The following is an 18,937-nucleotide window of genomic DNA, read 5'->3' on the forward strand; positions in this document are numbered from 1 at the left end:
CATGATCATCTTATCACCGACATGACACCATGATCTCCATCATCATGATCTCCATCATCGTGTCTCCATGAAGTTGCTCGCCAACTGTTACTTCTACTACTATGGCTAACACGTTTAGCAATAAAGTAAAGTAATTTACATGGCGTTTCTCAATGACTCGCAGGTCATAAAAAAAATAAAGACAACTCCTATGGCTCCTGCCGGTTGTCATACTCATCGACATGCAAGTCGTGATTCCTATTACAATAGCATGAACATCTCATACATCACATATATATCATTCATCACAACTTTGGCCATATCATATCACAAAGCACTTGCTGCAAAAACAAGTTAGACGTCCTCTAATTGTTGTTGCAAGTTTTACGTGGCTGCAAGAGGGTTCTAGCAAGAACGTTTTCTTACCTATGTGAAAGCCACAACGTGATTTGTCAACTTCTATTTACCCTTCATAAGGACCCTTTTCATCGAATCCGCTCCAACTAAAGTGGGAGAGACAGACACCCGCCAACCACCTTATGCAACTAGTGCATGTCAGTCGGTGGAACCGGTCTCACGTAAGCGTACGTGTAAGGTTGGTCCGGGCCGCTTCATCCCACAATACCGTTGAAGCAAGATAAGACTAGTAGCGGCAAGAAAGTTGACAACATCAACGCCCACAACAAATTGTGTTCTACTCGTGCATAGAGAACTACGCATAGACCTAGCTCATGATGCCACTTTTGGGGAACGTTGCAGAAAACAAAAATTTTCCTACGGTTTCACCAAGATCCATCTATGAGTTCATCTAGCAGCAAATGGTTGGATGCATCTACGTACCTTGTAGATCGCGAGCGGAAGCGTTCAAAGAACGGGGATGAGGGAGTCGTACTCGACTTGATCCAAATCACCGGAGATCCTAGCGCCGAACGGACGGCACCTCCACGTTCAACACACGTACGGTCAGCATAACGTCCTCCTTCTTGATCCAGCAAGGGGGAAGGAGAGGTTGAGGAAGATGGCTCCAGCAGCAGCACGGCGGCATGGTGGTGATGGAGCTGCAGTACTCCGGCAGGGCTTCGCCAAGCTCTATGGAGGAGGAGGAGGTGTTGGAGAGGGAGAGGGAGGCACCAATGGCGTAGGTAAGAGGCCCTCCCTCCCCCCCACTATATATAGGGGGCCTAAAGGGGGGCGCCGGCCCTAGGAGATGCAATCTCCTAGGGGGGGCGACGGCCAAGGGGTGGGGGGCTTGCCCCCCAAGCAAGGGGGCGCCCCCCTTTAGGGTTTCCCCCACCCTAGGCGCATGGGCCCTAGGGGAAGTGGCGCCCCAGGCCACTTTGAGCTGGATCCCTTCCCACTTCAGCCCATGGGGCCCTCCGGGATAGGTGGCCCCACCCGGTGGACCCCCGGGACCCTTCCGGTGGTCCCGGTACAATACCGGTGACCCCGAAACTTGTACCGATGGCCGAAATAGCACTTCCTATATATAATTCTTTACCTCCGGACCATTTCGGAACTCCTCGTGATGTCTGGGATCTCATCCGGGACTCCGAACAACATTTGGGTTACTGCATATACATATCCCTACAACCCTAGCGTCACTGAACCTTAAGTGTGTAGACCCTACGGGTTCGGGAGACATGTAGACATGACCGAGATTGCTCTCCGATCAATAACCAACAGCGGGATCTAGATACCCATGTTGGCTCCCACATGCTTCTCGATGATCTTATCGGATGAACCACGATGTCGAGGATTCAAGCAACCCCGTATACAATTCCCTTTGTCAATCGGTATGTTAGTTGCCCGAGATTCGATCGTCGGTATCCCAATACCTCGTTCAATCTCGTTACCGGCAAGTCACTTTACTCGTACCGTAATGCATGATCCCGTGACCAGACACTTGGTCACTTTGAGCTCATAATGATGATGCATTACCGAGTGGGCCCAGTGATACCTCTCCGTCAAACGGAGTGACAAATCCCAGTCTTGATCCGTGTCAACCCAACAGACACTTTCGGAGATACCCGTAGTATACCTTTATAGTCACCCAGTTACGTTGTGACGTTTGGTATACCCAAAGCACTCCAACGGTATCCGGGAGTTACACGACCTCATGGTCTAAGGAAAAGATACTTGACATTGGAAAACTCTAGCAAACGAACTATACGATCTTGTGCTATGTTTAGGATTGGGTCTTGTCCATCACATCATTCTCCTAATGATGTGATCTCGTTATCAATGACATCCAATGTCCATAGTCAGGAAACCATGACTATCTGTTGATCAACGAGCTAGTCAACTGGAGGCTTACTAGGGACATCTTGGTGTCTATTATTCACACATGTATTATGATTTCCGGATAACACAATTATAGCATGAATAAAAGACAATTATCATGAACAAGGAAATATAATAATAATGCTTTTATTATTGCCTCTAGGGCATATTTCCAACAACGCATTATTCTGCTTGCACCTGTAGGGCCATACTTCTGGCAGTGAACATGTTACATGTGCTAAATTACATACCAGTGCACATATAGTTAATATGCTTTAGTTTTGTTATGATGCCACCTGTTGGTTCCATCATACTGCTTAATGTTCTCTATGCTTAATTACACATCAGCAAACTAGCATGTGGTTCCGCTGCTTTTTGTTTGTTTTACCCTACATTTTCTGATGCTAGTTATTACATCACTGCTCCAAGCCTCTGTTCATTACTTGTTTGTGTGTTCTTGATCTTCCCAAGTTGCATGACTAATTTGATGCTTCTATTAATTATGGAGCTACAAACCCCATCAAGCAAAATATTTGTTCTTTTGGGGCTGGCACCTCGAACAAGCATAAAAATAGAGGGAATCAGATATACTCCCTCCGATTCTATTTACTCTGCGCATAACTCTTGACCCGCATACCAAGGAGGGCACTGGTTTACTTTTTCTGGACTAATTTGCCAATTAATTAGGGCAGAGGCGGATGGGGCGGGGCACAAAAGGAAACCATCGCTAGGAATCGGCAACACGCAGACTAATACAAGAAAACTGAGAAAAGGTTATACGCAAAGTAAAAAGAATCGGAGGGAGTATTGTCGTGTATGCACACACCCTTCTTTCATTAGTTTAGATGAACCATTGATGATCAATTCGGACCAGTGCATGCGATTAAAATTAATTTTACCTAAATAGATGGTGCAGAATAAACTACAACAACTAGATTTGCAACCACGGGATGCTGACGATATCTTCAAAGAACATTGCAACATCAGCTAGGCTTCACGGCAACATATGGTAAGCCAATGTGTTTTAGTACATGTGAAATGTAATGCGAGTGGGCTGCTTTCTTGGCTTGTGCCCTCAACGTGTAATCCTACCGAATTACAAATAGTTCAGTTGTCTGCTTTGCTGTATTGCTTGATTCGAATGCTTATTTGTTGTTACGCTATACATGAGTTGGCCAATATGTCAGCAGTGCCTGCTGTACTATCGTAAAGAAATGCATGCCTATTTCATTTGAGTCCTTAACTTTTCCTCTCAACTTCATCACAAGACTGTCTTTGTAGTTTATATGAGGCCACACTGTTAAGTGCTTTCTCAGATTATTTCAACTGCTTAGATGCCTTGGCAACTTAAATATAGCGGTTGTACACTCCCTTTCAACTAGGGATGTCAACTCGGTCCGGTTTAATCCCGATTAAAGTCCACTAGTGGTATGATAGTTCAAAAGAGTTTTTGTTTTTTGAGGAAAATGAACTAGGGAGGTAGCAAAAACTAACTAGATGGGACTGGCGGATTTTGTTTATTTGCCACTTACATCCCTAGTTTCATCTTACCATTTTAATTTCTTTTCGGTTGATGCTGGTTTGAACCATTTAAATATAGTTTGCCATGCTCTGCAATAATTCGTCTGTCGTTTACCATGTAAGCTTACTGCCTGGATCATACGATAACTATCTCTTACTGATGTCGAGCGGAAACCTTTCAGGATGTCGTTCACACTAGGACACAATGTACAACCCCAGAATCTATTTGTGGAAACAGTGCGCCATCCATGTTACCAGATGGTAGCAGTTCAGAGGCAACACCGCCGGAGAGCAGTCTGAGCACAGATATTATAGTGCTTGAGGCTCTACTAGAGGCAGAAAGAGATGGTGTGGCTACCATGAATGAGATAATATTTATCTTGAGGCTGGAAATTACGGAATTAGCGGCACACATTATGCAAGCAACCCAAGAATTGGAGGAAGTAAGAATGTTGCATTTGAAGACGGAGGAGGTCCTGCTGTTTCTGCTATCTGAAGCCCAAGATAATCCCGGTTCTTCTTTAGATACCAATTGAAATTTTCATTAGATTATTGTACTTGCATGTTGTGTCATGTCTTTGAATGGATTATGTTGCAAGACCCCCTATGTTGTCCATGTGTTGTAATGATCCGAATTTTTTAGGCGAGGTAATCCTCAGAACTTGTATGATTGACATAAGTTGAATTGTTTGTCGTGTGAGCATATTGTATTGGATGAAATAACTGTTTGACTCAAAGTGTATCCAACCTACTGAATTTGAAGATCACGGCATTTCTAAATCATAATCATATATAAAGGTGGAATAAATCTTTGTTGTGGTTTTGAAGAAATAAATAACAAAACGTATAATTATCTATGGATATTCGTAATCGAATACAAATTGGATTTGAATTTAGTTTGCCAGGTCCCAGGGCAAACGTGAATGCTAATTCTCCCAAGTTTTGAACGAAGTGTCTAAACACCCACTATAATTTGTGGGCTGCTCAAAGCAAGTGTTTGCGAGATGGAAATTACTGTCTACCCCTGACACTTGACATCCTTATCGACAGGATTTACATTGCTGTCGATAGGGGTAGACTAGTAAATTCAATCAGACGTGACACGACGGCCTCTGAGCCCATTCAGACACGGTGGGCGCCAAACGTGGGCGGCAAAACACATTTCATTCAAGCTCGTCCGAAAGACATGTGTCTCTTCCTCCATTTCCCCATTCATACACGGTGGGCAGCAAAACAAACTCTCCTCGTCCGAAATAGATGTAGGCTTATATTTTAAATAGGGGCAGATGTGTAACTTCCATCAGACGTGACACAACCGCCCTACCTGTCAGCCCCGTTCATACACCATGGGCGCCAACCGTGGGCGGCAAAACACCCTCTCCTCGCCCGAAATCGGTGTAGGCTAATATTTTAAATAGGGGTAGATGTGTAACTTCCATCAGACGTGACACAACCGTCCTACCTGTCAGCCCCGTTCATACACCGTGGGCGCCAACCGTGGGCGGCAAAACACCCTCTCCTCGCCCGAAATAGTTACCGGCAAATATTTGGGAGATGCGAGATTACCGTCCTATCCCCAACCGACGCGATGTCCGAAATTTTAAACGGGGGATAAGTTCGTAACTTTTCCCCATTTTAGAGAAGCGCATCCCAAAGTTTGAGATCCCGCCTCCCCTCCATTTCCCCATTCATACACCGTCAGCGACGCGACAACCTCCGCATTGTGGCCAGCCTCCTCCGTCCGCCACCCCATCCTCCACCTTGCCGGAGCCGCTACCCCTACCCCGTCGTCCACTGCAAGAGATGGACGTCTCTCATCCACGGTGCTGGACCAGCATCCTTTCATCACCTCCTCTCGCTTCATCGGCGCCGTTGTCCACCTTGCCGTTGCCACTCCTACGACCGCCTCGTCCACGGCAACAGGATATATCCCCCGACCCGGTCGTCTGCCGTCTAAAGTCTTCTTCCCCGCCGCCGACAGCCATCGCACCCGCAGCACCCTGAACGTATCAGCATAGGCCTACACGGCGTCGCAAGAGAGGTGGTACTCTTCCATATGTGCTTAAGTTATTGATCTCACCCGGAAAAAGATCGTAATTTGTTTACTGTACTTTTCTTGTCTGTACCAAATCGTAGTGGCTAGTTGAAAGCAAACATTGGTTGCGAAGTAGCTTTGTCCGGTTTGCACCTTCAGATCCGCCATGGCACGGGCACTATACTCGTAAAGCTTATGGTTCCCCCCCCTTTATATTCACTACCATCATCGTAGGTGCTTCGTGTCGTGCTAGCACTGCTCCTCAAGACCTCAACCCAAAGCTTACGTGTTGAAATACGAATCTGATATGATGCTCATATCACTAAAATAGAGAACGTTTAATTGGTCACCTAATGTTCCTATATTCATTTCAAAAAGTATGTGAGCCACCCATTGGTCCAGCTAGTTCCGCGTTCCTGATTTTTCTCTTGATGCTTAGGGTTTTCCCCTTTTATCTACTCTACTATGATCTGCGTAGGTGCTTTCTGTCGTACTAGCATTACTCCACCCTTCAAGCTAAACAACACAACACTCAAAATTCGAAAGCTTAGTTGTTCAAATATGATTGTGATATGATACTGATATTAGTTAACCGACACATTTAATTGGTTAGCTAAAGGTCCCACTTGAGTTTCCAAATGCATGTCGCGACATATAGAGAGACAGCATAATTGCATTTCTTTATCACTTGTTGACCGTACTTTCTTGTCCATACCAAACCTTAGTTGTTATTTCAAAGAAAACATCGGTTGCTAACTACCCTTTGCGCGGTTTGCAGCTTCAGATCTGCCATCCCACTGCCATGGTCAACACTGTACTCATCATGCTTATGTTTTGCCCATTTTTATGATGACCACAATCAGCCTACGTGGTTCGTGTCGTAATAGCACTGCTCCACCCATCGAGCTAAACAAGCTTAGTTGTACAAATTCATATTTGATATTATTGCTGATATTAGTAAAACTAAGAGATGTTTAATTGGTTAGCTAAATGTTCCTACTTTAGTTTCGAAATGCATGTGAGCCACATATGGAGAGATCGGAAAGAATAGTATTTCTCTGTGCGCTCTAGTTCATCATGGGTGGCCAACCGACATTGTATTAAAAGACTTGTAATATCTTCAATCTGCTTGCTCTTCTGCTCTTCTTTAAGATGATACTCTTCTCTTGCGGTCGACTGGTCAGGTCGAGTTGTTCTCCCTTAGTATATTTTGAATCTGTCAGGTCAGGTCGACTTGTTCTTCTTTACTATATGTTGAAGCTATCATCTGCGAAGTGTCATCACTTCTGGAGCTCTCATGTTTTGAGTAGTAGGCCACATTATATTAATGCACACAACAAATTACAGCATGCATGGCATCTTTTAAAAGAATTGCAGAGATAGAACAAAGGGGTTTACAGGGAGGCGGTATTGGATTAGAATCACTTCTGCATTCCAAAGAAAATCTCACTTGTTTTTATGTTTTCATGCATGTCAGATATTGAACATTATCAAAATGAATATGAGAATGGGCCCATGAGAGGAATATTGCGGAGTGATCCACTGCCTAACAAACTTGGCATGTTGGAGGATGGCCTATCTTATTCACCCATCAAGGTGCTTGCTCTAACTTTACAAAGTTGTATTGGTCGCACATATTTTGCTTCTGACCTCTTGCATTACTTCTACTTTGTTACACCATCTGCTTAGTTTAAGCATCATATATGAGTATATGCCATACCTATCCATTTTCTGTACCTATTCCATGTGTCGTCACACTATGTTTTTCCAGTCAAATGTTGTTCTTTCGTAATAGGTGTCCAAAAGGAAGAGGGCGAGTGCAGGTCGTCAAGGAGTACAAACTAGGTATTTGGAAAAGGTGGTGATACCTGTTAAATCAGATAGATCAGCAGCCACAGAAAACACAGGCCTAACTATACCACACTTTACCCCTACTCCAGTGGCCAAACCCCTATTAGAACTGCTGGGAGCCCAGCGTCAGGTACTGTCTATGATATCAATTCAAAATTTGAACTCCTAAATTTCTGCTTGTGCCTTACCTTCTCTCTTGTATGAAAACTAATTTCAGATGAATCTCCTTGCTCAAAGGATCATACGATCTCAAAACAATAATGGGCTCTGCATTGCTCTTGTCAGTACCTCTCTCCCTTTTGCCTTGTAACGCTGTACTTAATTAATTGCTATTTGATTATGTATCATCAGTCTGCACCTGAGCTTCATTATCCTCTGTTTCTTCTAATATTATTTGATCTACATTTACTCTTTGCAAAATGTAGAATAATGGCAACGCTTATAAGAATTTTCTTTGGGGAATTTATTGAATTATCCTTCCATCAACATGGATAATGGCTTTGTCCAGCCCGTCTTAACATGTAATGTAAGTTCATCCTTCTCAAGCCTTCAAACTTTGTTCTAGTATAGATTTGGATATGCATCATTTCCTCCACTGTTGTTTGCTTTGTTGTTTACATCTGATTGGATGTTTGCAACAACTACCAGTTTCAAATTGTAGTTGTAAAAACATGTTCCTTATGCAGAACAGATCCATTTATTTGCTTATATAATTGTGAAACTTGTTACGTGTCTCCTTGTTTCTCTTTCAGACTCATATCTCTTACGCCAGGCAGAACTTTAGGGAAGATAGTGAGCCAAACCATCTTGAGGACAACGAGATGACCCCCAAGGTCCTGTCTTGATGAAGACAGTGAGTTGAAGCTACTCACCAGCAGGTGTGAGACAACCTCTGTGCAGTCGTTGCCTCAATAAGTTCGACTTCTTCAGTCTCGACTTAAAGCGGAAAGGCTTACTTCAGCTCAGCTCCGACTTGAAGTCAAAGATGCAATGAAGATGTCAGAGGACTGCCGTGCGCACCATCATGCCTTAAATCTAGTGTTGATGCATCTATCGTTGACACAACTGAGGTCTACTCAGCTTCTTCAGCTGTTTGGGGGGGGGCGACCTGGCCAGGCCTAGTGCCTTCTGAAGTGCTCTCAGTTTTGTATATTCTTTTGTCGGCGCGTTTATTTGCACTGGTGGCGAACTTTGATGCCCGGTGGATGTAATATGTGTGATAGCCGTGATAGCCTAGCGTAAGTTGCTTGCTTATTTATTTCCTTGTTGTCTTGTTTATTTGTTTGCTTCTAGTCATTGCAGTTCTTTTTCCACGGTTTGCTAGTGGCTGCAATAACCTATTTTTTAAAACTAGGCCACAATAACCATGGGCTAATATTTACTGTAGTGACACTGGGCCTCCTACGGGTCGTAGAAACAGTGGGCCTTCTACGGGCCGTAGAAACAGTGGGCCTTCTACGGGCCGTAGAAACAATGGGCCTTCTACGGGTCGTATCATCAATGGCCCTTATACGGGCAGTATGATCGAAGGCCAAATATGGGCCAATAACATGCCGCATTATGGCCGTAAATGGGCTAGAGTTGGAATCGTCCGTTCATGGGCCGACCATAACGGGCCATCGTTAATAGGCCGTATTTGATGACGCTATGAAAACGGCCCAACGTATTAACGGACCACAAACGGGCCGACTGTAACCACGGGCTGAATTTGGCCCACAAGCAGAAAATGACAGTAACGGGCCGTAAGTAAACGAATGCTGGAAATGAGCCCAAGAATAAATGGGCTCTGAGAAGGCCGAAAGATAACATGGGCTGGAAACGGCCCAACGGAATAACGGGCCGTTAATGGGTATAAAGTGATACACTGTTCATTACGGGACAGTTTCACCACGGGTCGTTAATGGGTGTAAAGTGATACACTGTTCATTATGGGTCAGTTTCACCACGGGCCGTTAATAGGCCAAGAGTTACATAGGGCCTCATATGGGCCGAAAGATGTCATGGGCCAGAAGTGAAAATGGGCTGGAATCATATTGGGTGGCCCAGATGACGCTACTGGGCCTAATTCGGATAGGGCGTAACGGGCCTTGGGTTAGCGGGCTGTAAATGGGCTATATGCGAACATGCCGTTAACAGGCTTTACATGGGCCGGTCCGCCACCTTTTGACCAAGTCAAACGGGTCGGCCTTTTCACAGGAATGGGCCTCTGTTGGGCCGTGCCACGTGTCGATGTATCATAGGCGCCTATCTGACCCACTGACGAGCTGACACGTGTTTCGTCCGGCCAATAAGAATTTTACACGTGGAAATTTCCCATTGGTCGGGGCTGTTAACGGGTTATCGGATCCAAAACCCGACCTGATAGCTTAACGACATTCCGTTACGGTGGATGCCACGTGTCGGTCACCCTTGACGAAAGCACTTCTGTGACGCGCGATTTATCGTCATGGAAGTGGACACTTTCGTGATGATAATTTTGGTAATGTCATGGAACACTTCTATGACAGCACAGGTATGACTATCTTGATTCTGTCATAAATTTGTCATGGATGTACATGCATGACAAAAAAAGCGACCTACTGTGACAAACACGTATCATCACGGAAGTGAATTTTTTTTGTAGTGATATCTCTCAACTCGGGTATTTGCTTGAAATATTAACTTCAACTCCTGGAACATCTCATATGGTCCATGACGTTCAAAACGTCTTTGAAGTCCCGATTCTAAGCCGTTTAAGCATGGTGCACTAAACTATCAAGTAGTCATCATATTGAGCTAGCCAAACATTCATAACATCTGCATCTGCTCCTGCAATAGGTTTGTTACCTAGCGGTGCATCAAGGACATAATTCTTCTGTGCAGCAATGAGGATAAACCTCAGATCACAGATCCAATCCGCATCATTGCTACTAACATCTTTCAACTTAGTTTTCTCTAGGAACAAAAAATAAAACAGAGGAGCTAAACACGAGCTATTGATCTACAACATAGATATGCTAATACTACCAGGACTAAGTTCATGCTAAATTAAAGTTTAATTAATCATATTACTTAAGAACTCTCACTTAGATAGACATCCCTCTAATCATCTAAGTGATCACATGATCCATATCAACTAAACCATAACCGATCATCACGTGAAATGGAGTAGCTTTCAATGGTGAACATCACTATGTTGATCATATCTACTATATGATTCACACTCGACCTTTCGGTCTTAGTGTTCCGAGGCCATATCTGCATATGCTAGGCTCGTCAAGTTTAACCTGAGTATTCTGCGTGTGCAAAACTGGCTTGCACCCGTTGTAGATGGATGTAGAGCTTATCACACCCGATCATCACATGGTGTCTAGGCACGACGAACTTTGGCAACGGTGCATACTCAGGGAGAACACTTTTATCTTGAAATTTAGTGAGAGATCATCTTATAATGCTACCGTCAATCAAAGCAAGATAAGATGCATAAAAGATAAACATCACATGCAATCAATATAAGTGATATGATATGGCCATCATCATCTTGTACTTGTGATCTCCATCTCCGAAGCAGCGTCGTGATCACCATCGTCACCGGCGTGACACCTTGATCTCCATCGTAGCATCGTTGTCGTCTCACCAATCTTATGCTTCTACGACTATCGCTACCGCTTAGTGATAAAGTAAATCATTACAGGGCGATTGCATTGCATACAATAAAGCGACAACCATATGGCTCCTGCCAGTTGCCGATAACTCGGTTACAAAACATGATCATCTCATACAATAAAATTTAGCATCATGTCTTGACCATATCACATCACAACATGCCCTGCAAAAACAAGTTAGACGTCCTCTACTTTGTTGTTGCAAGTTTTATGTGGCTGCTACTGGGCTTAGCAAGAACCGTTCTTACATACGCATCAAAACCACAATGATAGTTTGTCAAGTTGGTGCTGTTTTAACCTTCGCAAGGACCGGGCATAGCCACACTCGGTTCAACTAAAGTTGGAGAAACTGACACCCGCCAGCCACCTGTGTGCAAAGCACGTCAGTAGAACTAGTCTCACGTAAGCGTACACGTAATGTCGGTCAGGGCCGCTTCATCCAAAAATACCGCCGAACCAAAGTATGACATGCTGGTAAGCAGTATGACTTATATCGCCCACAACTCACTTGTGTTCTACTCGTGCATATGACATCTACGCATAAAACCTGGCACGGATGCCACTGTTGGGGAACGTAGTAATTTCAAAAAAATTCCTACGCACACGCAAGATCGATGGTGATGCATAGCAACGAGAGGGGAGAGTGTTGTCTACGTACCCTCGTAGACCGTTCGCGGAAGCGTTATATCAACGCGGTTGATGTAGTCATACGTCTTCACGATCCGACCGATCCAAGTATCGAAAGAACGACACCTCCGAGTTCTGCACATGTTCGGCTCGGTGACGTCCTTACCTTCTCGATCCAGCAAGAGGGGCGAAGTAGTAGATGAGTTCCGGCAGCACGACGGCGTGGTGATGGTGTTGGTGAAGAACAATTTCCGTAGGGCTTTGCCTAAGCACTATGAAAACTATGACGGAGGATAAACTAGAGGGGACGGGGTTGCCGGCACACGGCTTGGTGTTTCTTGATGTGTCTTGGGTGCTAGCCCTGCCCCTCTATTTATATGTTGAGCCTTGTGGTCAAAACTTGGAGTAAAAGCCTCCACAAAGTCGGTTTCACCCGAAAGGCAAGAGTCCTTCTCGGACTCCAGGGCCAGACGCCAGGGTTCCCGGCGTCTGGACCCAGAAGCCAGGGACCCTGGCGTCTGGCCCCTGGACTCTGCAAAACTTCCTTTTGCGCTTTCCAAAAACCTCGTGGGCTTTCCCCTTTGGCCCAGATAAAGTGTTCTCGTGCCAAACATTTCGGGAAACATCCGGAACCCCTTCCGGAACCCTTCCGGAGATCAAACACTACTATCCACATATCAATCTTTACTTCCGGACCATTTCGGAGTTCCTCGTCATATCCGTGATTTCATCCGAAACTCCGAACAATATTCGGTCACCAACATACATAACTCATAGTACTATATCGTCAACGAACGTTAAGCGTGCGGACCCTACGGGTTCGAGAACTATGTAGATATGACCGAGACACCTCTTTGGTCAATAACCAATAGCGGGACCTGGATGCCAATATTGGTTCCTACATATTCTACGAAGATCTTTATCAGTTAGACCGCATAAAAACATACGTTGTTCCCTTTGTCATCGGTATGTTACTTGCCCGAGATTCGATCGTCGGTATCTCAATACCTAGTTCAATCTTGTTACCGGCAAGTCTCTTTACTCGTTCCGTAATACATCATCCCGCAACTAACTCATTAGTTGCAATGCTTGCAAGGCTTATAGTGATGTGCATTACCGAGTGGGCCTAGAGATACCTCTCCGACAATCGGAGTGACAAATCCTAATCTTGAAACATGCCAACCCAACAAGTACCTTCGGAGACACCTGTAGAGCACCTTTGTAATCACCCAGTTACGTTGTGACATTTGGTGACACACAAAGTGTTCCTCCGGTAAACGGGAGTTGCATAATCTCATAGTCATAGGAACATGTATACGTCATGAAGAAAACAATAGCAACAAACTAAACGATCAAGTGCTAAGCTAACGAAATGGGTCAAGTCAATCACATCATTCTCCTAATGATGTGATCCCGTTAATCAAATGACAACTCATGTCTATGGTTAGGAAACTTAACCATCTTTGATCAACGAGCTAGTCAAGTAGAGGCATACTAGTGACACTCTGTTTGTCTATGTATTCACACATGTACTATGTTTCCGGTTAATACAATTCTAGCATGAATAATAAACAATTATAATGATATAAGGAAATAAATAATAACTTTATTATTGCCTCTAAGGCATATTTCCTTCAGGTTGGAGGCGGAAGAGGCTCGCCGGTGACGAGAAATGTGGGAGGGGAGTGGGGAATTGCTGGGCTCGGCGGCGGCGGGGATAGGGTTTCGACCCGCAAACGCGTTGCAAACCCGTAGATATACTGGTCGGGGCGGGCGGTTTGCAGGCCGCGGTAAATTTTTTTACGGGTCGGGCGAGTATGCGGGGTCTGTTCTGGCCGCAAAATTGGGCCGAGCCCGTATACTCGCCAGAATTATGTGGGTTTGCGGCTTCTGCGGGGTCTGCTAGAGTTGCTGTAAGCATCTTGAACGATAACCCACAAATTTGCTCCTGCATCCGTCCAGGGATAGAGGGAACCAGTCCGTCCAACGCTAACTGCATACATTTCCACAACAACTCAAAATAATCGAACGGAATTCAATCAAATCAGATGATTTTAATATAAACAGGGAGGATTCCATTAAAACTAAGATAATTTGTACATAAAACCGGATGATATTTCGTCTGATGAACTAAAAACCTTAAAATAAAACCGTAAACTAGCCTATACTTCATGGTGACCTCGCAGGTCATGCCAGGCTGGCCGGCGGCTCCTCCTCCGTCATCGATGCCCGACCCGGCGTCAGAGTCGTCGTTGTCGGGCTTGGGGCGGCGGAAGGTGGCGGTAGGGCTTCCCAGCGGTCGCCTGACGCTCGTGGATGATCATCTCCACTTCCTCCTGCGTCATGCGCAGTGCGGCCGCGACCACCGAGAACGTGGGTTTGGGGATGGGCAGCGGTCATCGGAAGGGTCGTCGGTATCGGCGATGGACCATTCCTCGTCGTACCTGGCCATCTCACCGTCGAGGCGGCCGAGATGGCGCTTGGCCGTCTCCGACATCGTCAATGAGTGGTCTAGGTCCCAGGCATACGCCAGGTCCTAATCCGCCGCGATGTGTGTCGGGGGGATGTCCGAGTCCGCGAACCCAAACCGACACATGGTATTGCGGCTGTCCCACCGGCGCTGCTCCCGGTCGGCGTACTCATGTGTCGTTATGGCGCTTCGGGAGGATGAAGAGTTGCCACCACTCCGAAGGTAGTGGAGAAGGCGACCGCGCACCTTGGACAGAGACGGCGGCCCTCCACCTTGACGACACACCGGAGCGGTGGCGAGAGCTGCTCCTCCTTGACGCGCCGGGCGGCGGCGATCGCTGCTCTTCCTTCATATGACGTCCGATTTAGATGGGGACGGGTGGCGGCGGAGAGCATGGAGGGGATGTCGGCTCCGGCTTCACAGGGAGGAGCACCCTGGTGGCGGGGACGGTCCGTTCATGTGGACGACGGAGCGACGGAGCATCAACTCCATCTGCTCCTCGAACTCCACATCGGTGGCGGTGTAGACTTGGCCCGGCACCGCTAGCGCGGAATGCAGCGGCGATGACTTCTGGTCCTCCTCGTCGCTGGAGGAGATAAAGATTTCCGCCCATGTTGAGTCGCCGCCAGCCTATGAGGACGACGACCCCGGAGTTCGAGTGCGGTTGATGACCTGCAAGGGCACATGGCTATTGCAATTCGCGATAAGTAGAGTATGTTGATCCTAGAGGGAGCAGTGGTTGCTTTGATAACTATCAACACCGCAGCTACGTCATCACTTACGTGGCTACATTCACACTCAGAGTGTTTTCCCCTCTCTATTTTGTTGTGATGAATTGAGTTTTCCCTTTGAGATTTCGTTTTATCTGATTGAATATTTTTATGGATTTGAGAGCACTTGATATATGTCTTGCATATGAATACCCGTGGTGACAATGGGGTATTATATTGATTCACTTGAGATATGTCGTGGCACTCCGCTAACGGATTCCTGAGGTGACGTTGGGGTAATCTATGCATGCACGTTCTCGTCTTTTGTTTCTTCGGTAGAAATCTTGGGGCACTCTTTGAGGTTCTTTGTGTTGGATTGAGTATTATAAATCTGAATTTGTTTGGTGTTATTTTAGTACGAACTCTTGATAGATCAATCGGAAAGAATAACTCGGTGTTATTTTAGTATGAACTCTTGATAGATCGATCGGAAAGAATAATTTGGTGTTATTTTAGTACGAACTGTTGGATAGATCGATCGAAAAGAATAGCTACAAACAAAATTTTCTTATGTTCTCCGCTAGATAAGAACTTTGGAGTGATTCTTCATCGCACTTTGAGGGATGGTTATATGATCCAATTAGATCAGCATTGTTGAAAGATTGCACTAGTGAAAGTACGGGCCCTGGGCCTCATTTTCAAGCATTGTAATATCGTTTGTGCTCCGTTTTATCAATTGCTACCTTGCTGTTTTCTATTATTCCTATTACAAAAATCAATATCTACTATCATTACTACACTTTTATCACCATCTCTTCGCCGAACTAGTGCACCTATACAATTTACCATTGTATTTGGTGTGTTGGGGACACAAGAGACTCTTTGTTATTTGGTTGCAGGGTTGTTTGAGAGAGACCATCTTCATGCTACGCCTCCCACGGATTGATAAATTTAAGGTCATCCACTTGAGGGAAAATTGCTACTGTCCTATAAAACTCTGCGCTTGGAGGCCCAGCAAGAGTCTACAAGAATAAAGTTGCGTAGTAGACATCACGGGGGGAGCCGCCGCGGCTCAGAGGTCGTTGGGGGAGGGGAGGGTGCGGGGTCCGGGGAGCAGGTGAGATCGTCGGGGGAGGGGCGGTTGCGGGTGATGTCATCAAGGAGAGGCGGCGGGTGAGGTCATCGGGGGAGGGGCGGCGATGGGTGAGATCGTCGAGGGAGGGGCGGTGGCGGGTGAGGTCGTCGGGGGAGAGAGAAAGGAACAGAGAGAGAGAGAGATAGATGGGGGTTGGGGGGCACGACCATTAGTTAGGCAAGTTCTTTGCCGTCCGCTAGCGGACGACAAAGATAGGAAAGCGGACGACAAATATATGTCGGATGGCAAAGATTTGACCTAGCCAGCTCCACGCCCCCAGTGGGGCCTAGCTAGTCTCTTTGCCGTCCGCTGGTTGACGGCAAAGAATTAACAGATGGCAAACTATATCTTTGCCATGTGCTAGTTTTTTGTCGTCCGTATTTTGGAAGGGGCGGATCAAAAAACTCAAAGATCTGATCAAAAAACTCAAAGAGATCAAAATACCCCATGCATATAAGAGATCAAAAAACTCAAAAACCTCAAAAAAACTTTCATGGATAAAAAGATCTGATCAAGAACTCAAAGTTCATCGGATCTCAACAAACACACCGCAAAAAGATTTACATCAAATAGATCTCCAAGAGGCCATTGTATTGAGAATCAAGAGAGAGAGAGAGAGAGAGATAGACAGAGAGAGAGGAAGGAAGCCATCTAGCTACTAACTACGGACCCATAGGTCTACAATGAACTATTCACGCATCATCGGAGAGGCACCAATGAGGATGATGAACCCCTTCATGATGGTGTCTAGATTGGATCTGGTGGTTCTGGAGCTTGCGGCGGCTGGAATTGTGTTTTGTCGACTCCCCTAGGGTTTTTGGATTTTTCAGGGTATTTATAGAGCAAAGATGCGGTGCGGGAGGCGGCCGAGGTGGGCACAACCCACCAGGGCGCGCTTGGGCCCCCAGGCGTGCCCAGGTGGGTTGTGCTACCCTCGGAGCCCCCGTCTGGTACTTCTTTGGCCCAACAGGTGTCTTCTGGTCCAGAAAAATTCTCCAAAAAGTTTTGCTGCGTTTGGACTTCATTTGGTACTGATATTCTGCGAAGTACAAAACAAGCAAAAACAACAACTGGCACAGGCACTATGTTAATAGGTTAGTCCCAATAAATGATATAAAGTTGCTATACAATGATTGTAAAACATCCAAAATGATAATATAACAACATGGAACAATAAAAAAATTATAGATACGTTGAAGATGTATCAAACCTCTGTTATGCTCTACCCTCGAGTATTACCCTATGGTATCTCAAGAATATCACGGAACTACATACCTTCTTATGAGTTGTTCATCAACTATTATTATCGCCAATTCCAATTTTCCACGGGTTACGAGTTGTTAGACACTTGAGAAGACCGATAACTGATTCGAGTCTACACTTTCCTTTCCATTGTTTTGTTTAACCTTTCTTGTAACCTAACATATATGAGCAGTGACAATTCCCTGCTTATGTGTACACCTCGTTGTACAAGCTCTGTCGGTAAGACCTTGTTACTATTGTTGATGACATTCCGATAGCCATTGATGGATGAGAACTTTGCCTATTGGTCCGCCTCGCCTTGCGAGCAGGAAAATGGTTCTCTTCGTCCCTCGCCCTTGGTACCAACGTTGTTGCCAACATAATTGACAGGCTATCCTCTGACATGCCTTGCTATCATGACTGTGCAAAATGTTAGCACCCTTCTTGCTTTTAACCCACATGATGGGCCCATAACCCACAGTTCCACATGGTCGAAACCTGGCTCTCCTGTACAACCTTGATTCCTAAATATTCTTTGCACTTGGCTTCGTATGTAATTCACGAGCTAACTTCCTCACCATGTTTCATTCCAGTATCAGAGGCAACATTATTCTTCATTGCTCTGTACCCACTGATCACATGTTTTACGCATCAGTTGGATGCCTATCTGGTTGAAACTTGTTAGACCTCCTTATAGCACTCTCAGTATGTTTCCTAGTGCTTCTAAAATCTCCTTCCTTGAGATAACTACCAGATGTCGATCCTTTCAAACATCCATCCTTATAGCTTTCCCCTTATACCCCATTCGTAAGTACGAAGAAGGGATGATGACTTCATCATGCTGCCCTGAAGCAGCGAAATGAAGACATCAACGTAGTGGATCGACCTCTTCGAGAAGGGCAACCAAGACCGAGAAGACCCGTTATAACTTCGTAATCAAATCCCTTCCCCCTTACCCCCTTATAAATCTCGGGACGAGATTTCTTGTAGCGTAGGAGAATTGTGGCGCCCAGATAATTAAGCTATAGTAACCCTCTACTAATGAGGCCACGTCACCACGGTTATTGTTGATAAACTCACGTTGACTCAAACCCCGTTCAAATTCTAATTTAAAATCAAGTCAAACTATAAAGTTTTCAAATGTCAGAATTAAAATGTTCAAAGTATTGCAACTATTCCATAAATAATTCTGGTGGTAAACCAACATTTTTTGCAAAGTTCTTAAATGCCTAAAATAATCAAAACAGTGGCCTAAACAATAATTTAATTCCTTTTTAAATTATAAAAATACTATGATATTTTATTTAAACCTCAAACTTTTTGTGGCAGTGGCATACTTACTAATGTTGATTTAGGGGCTAGTGTTGTATTTTATAATACTAAAAATAAAAAGAAGCTAATAAGAAAATAGAAATAGAAACTGTAAAAAGAAAAGAAAATTGC

Source organism: Triticum dicoccoides, chromosome 6A (assembly GCF_002162155.2).
Source record: "Triticum dicoccoides isolate Atlit2015 ecotype Zavitan chromosome 6A, WEW_v2.0, whole genome shotgun sequence".
Taxonomy (NCBI): Eukaryota; Viridiplantae; Streptophyta; class Magnoliopsida; order Poales; family Poaceae; genus Triticum; species Triticum dicoccoides.